Source organism: Ceratotherium simum, chromosome 19 (assembly GCF_057802395.1).
Source record: "Ceratotherium simum simum isolate JZ-2026a chromosome 19, ASM5780239v1, whole genome shotgun sequence".
In the NCBI taxonomy this organism is placed as follows: Eukaryota; Metazoa; Chordata; class Mammalia; order Perissodactyla; family Rhinocerotidae; genus Ceratotherium; species Ceratotherium simum.
The window spans coordinates 8,226,752-8,235,161 of NC_141918.1; the positions used below are offsets into that span (position 1 = coordinate 8,226,752).

The following is an 8,410-nucleotide window of genomic DNA, read 5'->3' on the forward strand; positions in this document are numbered from 1 at the left end:
TGCTCTGATCTTTATTATTTCCCTCCTTTTTCTAACTTTGGGCTTAGTTTGTTCTTCTTTTTCTAGTTCCTTGAGATGTAAACGTAGGTTGCTTGTATGAAATATTTCCTTTTTTCTTGATGTAGGCATTCATTGCTATCCTCCTAGAACTGCTTTGCTCTCCATCGCCAGAACCAGCTGGCTGTTGGCTGCTGCTGCTGTGCCTTCTCATCCTCCTGTGTCACTGCTGCTGCCATGTCTGGAGGTCTCCTTGTTGGAGATGAGGCTCCTAACTTTCAGGCCAACACTACCACTGGCAGCATCCATTTCAACCACTATCTGGGAGACACATGGAGCATTCTCTTCTCCCATCCTTGGGACTTTACCCCAGTATGTACCACATAGCTTGGCAAAGCTACAAAGCTGGCACCAAAATTTGCCAAGAGGAATGTTAAGATGATTGCCCTTTCAATAGACAGTCTTGCCTGAAGCAAGGATATCAATGTTTACAATGGCAAGAAGCCCTCAGAGACGTTACTTTTTCCCATCATTGATGATAAGAATCAGGACCTTGCCATTGTGTAGGCATGCTGAATCCAGCAGAGAAGGATGAACAGGGCATGCCTGTGACAGCTTGTGTGGTGTTTATTTTTGGTCCTGATAAGAAATTGAAGCTATCTATCCTCTACCCAGCCACCACCGGCAGAGGCTTTGATGAGATTCTTGGAGTAGTTATTTCTCTCCAACTGACAGCCAAAAAGAGGGTTGACACCCTGGTTGATTGGAAGAATGGAGGTAGCATAATAGTCCTTCCAATCATCCCTTCCAAACTTACCCCTAATGGAGTCTTCACCAAAGAGCTCCTATCTGGCAAGAAATACCTCTGCTACACTCCCCAGCCTTAAGTCTCTCCAAAACGTTGGTGCCGAAGCTGCTCACTTAGCACAGTGAGCCAGAGGATGCCAGCTGCCAATTATGTTTTTCTGCAGTAAATCTATAAAAACATTCTGGTGTAATCACAACCAAGATCTTTAGGTTGCTATACTACTGGCTTATTAAATGAAAATGGCACACACAAAAAAAATTGCTTTTGCTGCAGTTTGGTATGTCATGTTTCCACTTTGATTTGTATCCTGATATTTTTTGCTTTCCCTTTTGATTTCTTCTTTGACCTATTCGTTGTTTAGGAGTGCGTTGTTTAATTTTCATATATTTGTAAAATTTCCAGCTTTCTTCCTGTTATCGATCTTTAGTTTCATGCCATTGTAGTGAGAAAAAATACTCTGTATGATTTCAGTCTTCTTAAATTTGTTAAGACTTGTTTTGTGGTCTAACATATGATCTATCTCAGAGAATGTTCCATGTGAGCTTGAGAAGAAAGTGTAGTCTGTTGCTGTTGGATGGAATGTTCTGTATATGCCTGTAAGTTCCATTTGGTTGAAAGTGTAGTTCAAGTCCATATTTCCTTATTGATTTTCTGTCTAGACGATTTATGCATTGTGGGGTATTGAAGTCCCCTACTATTATTGCATTGCTATCTATATCTGCCCTCAGATCTATTAAAATTTGCTTAATATAGTTAAGCGCTCCAATAAGCATGCATATATATTTACAATTTTCATATCTTATTGATGAATTGACTCCTTTATCATTATATAATCACTTTCTTTGTCTCTAGTTAGAGTTTTTGATTTAAAGTCTATTTTTTTCTGATATAAGTATAGCTACCCTTGCTCTCTTTTGGTTTCCATTTGCATGAGGTCTTTTTCCATCTCTGTACTTTCAGCCTATGTGTGTCCCTAAAGCTGAGGCGAATCTTTTGTAGGCATTTTATAGTTGGATCTTGTTTTGTTTTGTTTTTTTTTTCTTTATCCATTCAGCCACTCTGTGTCTTTTAATCGGAAAATTTAATCCATTTACATTTAAAGTAATTATTGACAGGTAAGAACTTAATATTTCCATCTTGTTAATGCTTTTTTGGATGTTTTGTAATTCCTTTGTTTTTTTCTTCCTCTCTTGCTTTCTTTCTTGTGATTTGATGATTTTCTGCAGTGGTATGCTTTGATTCCTTTCTTTTCATTTTTTCTGAATCTAGTGTAGGCTTTTGCTTTGTGGTTACCAGGAAACTTACATAAAACATTTCGTAGTTATAATAGTCTACTTTAAGCTGATAACAAATTCAATCACATACAAAACTCTACCTTTTATTTCCTACTCCCATTTTATGTTTTTGATGTCACAATTTACATCTTTTTATATTGTGTGTCCATTAACAATTATTGTAGCTATACTAATTTTTAATACTTTTCTGTTAACTTTTATGCTAGAGTTAAGCAATTTACACACCACCAGACCAGTATTAGAGTATTCTGAATTTGACTGTATACTTACCTTTACCAGTGAGTTTTATATTTTCATATGTTTTCATGTTACTAATTAGTGTCCTTACATTTCAGCTTGAAGAAACTCCTTCAGCATTTTTTGCAAGGCAGGTCTAGTAGTGATGAATTCTCTCAGCTTTAGTTTGTCTGGGAAAGTCTTCAACTTTCCTTCATTTCTGAAGGACAGCTTTACTGGGCAAAGTATTCTTGTTGGCAGTTTTTTTCTTTCAGCACTTTGAATATATCATCCCACTCTCTCCTGGCCTGCAAAATTTCTGCTGAGAAGTCTGCTGATAGCTTGATAGGGATTCCCTTGTATGAGATGAGTTTCTTTCCTCTTGCTGCTTTCCAAATCCTCTCCTTGTCTTTGATTTTTGACAGTTTTATTATAATGTGTCCTTTCTAGGTTTAACCTGTATGGGGACCTATGAGCTTCAGGTACCTGGATGTCCATATCTGTCCACAGATTTGGGAAGTTTTCATCCATTATTTCTTTAAATATTGTTTCTGCTCCTTTCTCTCTTCTCCTTCTGAGACTCTCATAATGTGAAAATTGTTTCTTTTGACGGTGTCCCATAATTCACATACATTTTCTCCACTCTTTTTCATTCTTTTTTCTCCTCTGACTGATTTAAAATGACTTGTCTCTGAGTTCATAGATTCTCTCTTCTGCTTGATCAAGTCTGCCTTGATGCACTGTGTTGCATTTTTCATTTCATTCATTGTATTCTTCATCTCCAGAATTATTTTTCTATGATTTCTGTCTCTTTGTTGACCCTCTCATTTTGTTCATGTATTGTTTTTTTTTTTTTTTTCATTGAGTGGTCTATTTCTCTTGTAGCTTGCTGAGCTTCCTTAAAACAATTATTTTGATCTTTTTTGTCAAGGAATTCATAGATCTCCACTTCTTTGGAGTCAGTTACTGGGAAATTATTGTGTTCCTTTGGCAGTGTAATATTTCCTTTGATTTTTCATATTCCTTGAAGCCTTACATTGCTTTCTTCTCATTTAAAGAAGAGTCACCTCTTCCAGTTTTTACTAACTGGCTTAAGGATATATATACCTTCACTGGTCAGTCCAGCTGGGGATTCTGAGGCTTTCTCAGATGTTCTCTATGGATATGTTCACTCTACACACCTTATTCCCTCTTGGGGAGAATTCTTAAGATTGTATGGCCTCTCTCAATCCTGCAAAGCCAGACTGAGTGCTGAGAGCCTCCTTTTTGTTTTCTCTAGAGGAGTGCCCTGAAATGCTCAAGTTTGTGAGCCTTTTCCTAGTCCCACAGAGTGTGCTGGCTTTCTTCACTTGCTTGCTAGCTGTCTGCAAAGGTCCTCTCTCACTGTTGAGGAAGCACATGCTGGGAGCTGGCCCCAGGTTAGATAGGTTAAAGGGGTGTGAGTGAGATGCACAGAACATTGGGGGTATCTACTGGCCACTTGTGAGGGCCCACAGGCAAGGTATCCCTACTTTCTTATGGGCAGCCTTCCTGATGGAATTTCCAAGTCAGTTAGTGGGAAGAACGATGAAGTGGTTAGTATTATCCCTTTGATGAGTTTTGAGCCCTGATTGCTGTTCTCCTAGCCTCTCCCAAACCCTCAGCCTTATAGATCACATCAGTAATTTGGGTGAGGCAAGAAAGAAGTGGGCCCTTTGAGCAACATCCTGCATAGCTAGGGAAGCTGAGCACTCACTCACATGCTCTCACCTTCCCCATGGGAAAAATCGAGGGCCAAGTGAATCTGTCCTGGCAATGAGTCATGCCACCTTGGGGGAGGGTTGATGTGGGCAAAGTAAAACGGTTCCTCTTACCCTCTTCAGTGCATCTATTTTCGGATGTTTTCACTCTAGCTGTTTGTTAGAATTTCTCTGCTGAATGCCTAGATTTCCACAAAAGTACTCTTGTCCATGGGTGACTGCCAAAATTGATGTTCTGTAGGGGGATAATGGTACAGAACTCCTATTCTGCCATCTTTGATGTCACCTTGTAGTTTTCAGTATATAATTCTTGCACTTCTTTTCCTAAATTTGTTTCTAAGTATTTTATTCATTTTGAAGGTATTTTAAATGAAATTATTTTCTTAATTTCATTATTCAGACAGTTTATCGCTAGTATAGGGATATAAAATTAATTTTTCTTTCCTGCAGTCTTATTGAACCCTTTTATTAGCATTAATAGATTTTTTTGGTGGATTTCTTAGGATTTCCTATATAAAAAAGATCATGTCATCAGAGAATAGAGATACTTTTACTTTTTCTTTCCTTATATAGATGGCTTTTGTTTTCTTGCCTAATTGCCTTGGCTAGAACATCCAGTACAATAATAAACAGATGTGAAAGCAGACATGCTTGTCCTGTTTCTATCTTTAGAGGGAAACCATTCAGTCTTTTATCATTAAATGTGATGTTAGCTGTGGGTTTTTTGTAGATGCCCTTCATCGGGTTGAGGAAGATCCCTTATATTCCTAGGGAGTAGAGTGTTTTTATCATGAAAGGGTGTTGAATTTTGTTAAATGCTTCTTCTGCATCAATTAAGTTGGTCACTTTTTCTTTATATAGAAATAGAATTGATATGGTTTATTACATTAATTAGTTTTCAGATGTTAAACCAACCTTGCATTCCTGGATGTAAATCCCACTTGGTCATGGTATATAACACTTTTTATATTTTGCTGAATTTGATTTGCTAGTATTTTTTAAAGGATTTTTACATCTATATTCATATGAGGCTTGGTCTGTATTTTTTTCTTGCTTGCTCCTGTGCTTATACTGTTGTCATGAGAAGAACATGCCTAAGCTATTCCACTGGCCTTGGGAGGAAGGTAATAGCAGAAATGTCTTCAAATAAGGTGTTTCAGTCAAGCCTAATGTAGAATAGAGCCCATCAGTCAATTTGCAGAAGCATGAGTAAGCCCAGATTAGCAGAATTTGCCAACCAAGTCCAACTCAGATAATCCAATCCTCAGCCAACTTACAGATGCATAAGCTATACTTATAAAGAATTGCTATTTTGAGCCACCGAGTTTTGATGTGGTTTATTGCACAGCAATAGACAGCTAATACATGGTGCAATGGGTGCCATCTACTCATAAAATAGTTCTTTATTATACTTTATAATAAGGAACAATCTCTGAGACTTATGGTTCAGTTAAACAAAGTGCAGAACAATGTGCATTGTTCAATTATTTGTGAAAATGAATTTGCATACATGTGCATAAGATATAACTGGAAGGATACACACAAAAACCTGATAAAAGCTGGTTGCCTATGAAGAGGTTAACTGGATAGCTGAGGGACAGAAGTGGAAGGAAATTTTTCCCTTGTATACTTTTCTGTCACTTTTGAATTTCCAACTGTTTAAATGCATTACATATTTAGAAAAATAAATTATTTTTAAAAACTAAGGCTATTCATAGTGCTCCAAATTCTTGTAACATCTAATAGAGCAGAAAAAAGTTCTAAAATCAGTTAGAAGTTTTCCTCTACGAGTGCCAATTTTCTGCTTGGATGATGTCCAAATGTCCATCAACAGGTAAAGAGATAAACAAAATGCCCTGTATCCATTTTGGATATACTCAGGAAAAAAAAAGGGAATGAATTACTGATACTCATAACAATATCGATAAATCTCAAATTAATTATGTTGAGTGAAAGAAGTTAGATAAAAAAGAGCACATACTGTATGATTACATTTATATAAAATTCTAGAAAATTCAAACTAATCTATAGTGACATAAATGAAATTAGTGGTTGCCTGGGGGTGAGTTAGAGTCAGGGTAACATGTGGATGGAGGGATTAAGAAAAGTTATGAGGAAACTTTTGGGAGTGATGAATATGCTCATTTTCTCAATTGTAATGATGCTTTCCAGGGTGTATACAAAGGTCTAAACTCACCAAATTGTACACTTTAATTATATGCAAAAGAAAATTGAAAAAGAAACCAAATGTTAGGATTTGTAAAGCTGAGCAGTAGGTACACAGGTTCTTGTTACACTATTCTCTGCTGCTGAATATGTGTTTTCTATATTTAATAATAAAATACTTTAATTCAATTAAAAAAGAAAAGTAGATTTCTGCACTTGAGTTAATTGATTTAATAAACTAGTGGAGACAATAAGTTTCCATGAAAACAGGGCCCTTGCCTCAGTACAGTACCTAGAAGAACTCATCATACACTCCAAAAATATTTATTTAATAAATAATGAATAAACTTAGTTTATTCATAGCTACTGGTTATCTTCTTATTTTACAGAAGCTTCCAATTCTTTATGGGAAAGCTTGGAGTTATGAAACAATTTTAAAGCGATTGCCCATACTGTGGAGGGTGGTTGTCTAGATTACCAGAAACCTATCTCTCTATACATGTACCATATATATGCTTGTATTTAGGCAGCTTGCACCAACAAAGCGCTATTGGTTGTTTACAGGTGGCCCTGTCTGATTATTAAACACTTACTGGTCAGTGTCTGTGCCATACTAGTTGTAAACTATTTTGAATAATATCCCTTTGCAAATGTCACCACATCAATGTTTCCTGGGTTAAAGTACCTCCTGATGTCACACATTCCTCCAGCAGGCTTTTATTCAAGTTCATTATAGGCATCCTTTGGCATGCGCTCTGCACCTTACTCCTTTATTTTACCATCACCCGCACTGTTCAGACCACATGTTTGACATCGGCTTGACTTTTTTTCTCTAGTTAAACTTTTTAACTTCCAATTTATTTCACTGATAAAGTAATGCGATAAATTTCTGTTCCAAAATACACAATATTTTTAGTCTTCTCTTCCTGAGCTTTTATATGGGGACCTAAACTAAATTTGATAAATATTCACTTATTGGCTTTGAATATTTCAAGCAGTGCTAGCAGACAACTTATTAACCTATGTACTTTAGCTCACTAGATAAGACTTACAAAATAGATTAGAGAAGGCTAGGTCATGTGTCCAAGCTTTGGTCTATCTGCTGAACCTCTGCCATGGACTTGCAATAGATTGCCTGTCATTGTGCCAGGATTAGAAATTTTTGTAAGGAAAATTTCTGGCTTTGGAGGTGGCTCTGTTTGGAAGACAAAGTGAATACCACAAAAAAAGCACATTAATAAACATTATTGAACGGTATTAAATTTAATTGATATTAATTGAATTTAGATGGTGGCTACAATAGCAACTGCTCCCATTTCTTGGCTGAATTTCAGTTTTGATTTAGAACCCAGTTTGGGCAAGAACTAGAGAAATGAAAAATCTTCAATGTCACCTTCAAAGTTGAATTAATTTACATAAGAAAAAGGGTATTAGATAATATTGCTAATGTAAATATTTATCACAATTTCCTTTGAAAAGACAATAATTTCAACCAAATAAGCCAGGTTCTTCTTTACACAACAAATTCATTGTTCTATCCTTTACTCTAGGTATTTTTCAGCTTCCTTACAGTCAAATTTGACTCTTCAACCAAGAATTATTAGAATTTCCCGTGGACATCATTTAAAATATAGAAGTTATCTATAATGTTCCAATTTTTAGAATTATAAATGTCTGTATTCTCACCTCCATACTGAATAAATCACTAAGATTTATAGATTCTACATCTTATATATCTGTATAGGTTGTTTTCAACCTTTTTAAAGCTAATGTTTCCTTTTTAAAACAAATATTTTTTAAAGCCCTCTCTTTATATTAAATGTAGCTTCACACGTAAATTTTAAAATATATATTATATTAACTACAAAATAAAGGAGAAATAAAAGAATAATTAAATATTAAATAATATGTAGGTAACAAATATTTGGGCATAACTATACTAGAAGACCTAATAAAGTGGTAATATACTTCTACCTACTTATAAACAGGCTAGGATTTAAGAGAAATTAGACCAATATTCAAATGAATATTGAAAATAATTTTTCTTTATATTAGATATTTTGAAATAAGAATCACTGTAAATGCAGTAACTACAAATGCAAACTGATACAGTTGGGTTGTAATGGAGATTCAAATAGTATGAGTGGCAGAGAAGTCAGAGATAAAATTTTGGTAAAGTTCCAAAGAAA

General features: G+C 35.5%; 1 pseudogene; it reads left to right on the plus strand.

Annotated features, from left to right (window-relative positions):
- The first annotated feature begins 234 nt into the window (after nt 1–234).
- On the plus strand, nt 235–884 carry LOC101406369 (peroxiredoxin-6 pseudogene; annotated as a pseudogene).
- The last annotated feature ends 7,526 nt before the right edge of the window (nt 885–8,410 follow it).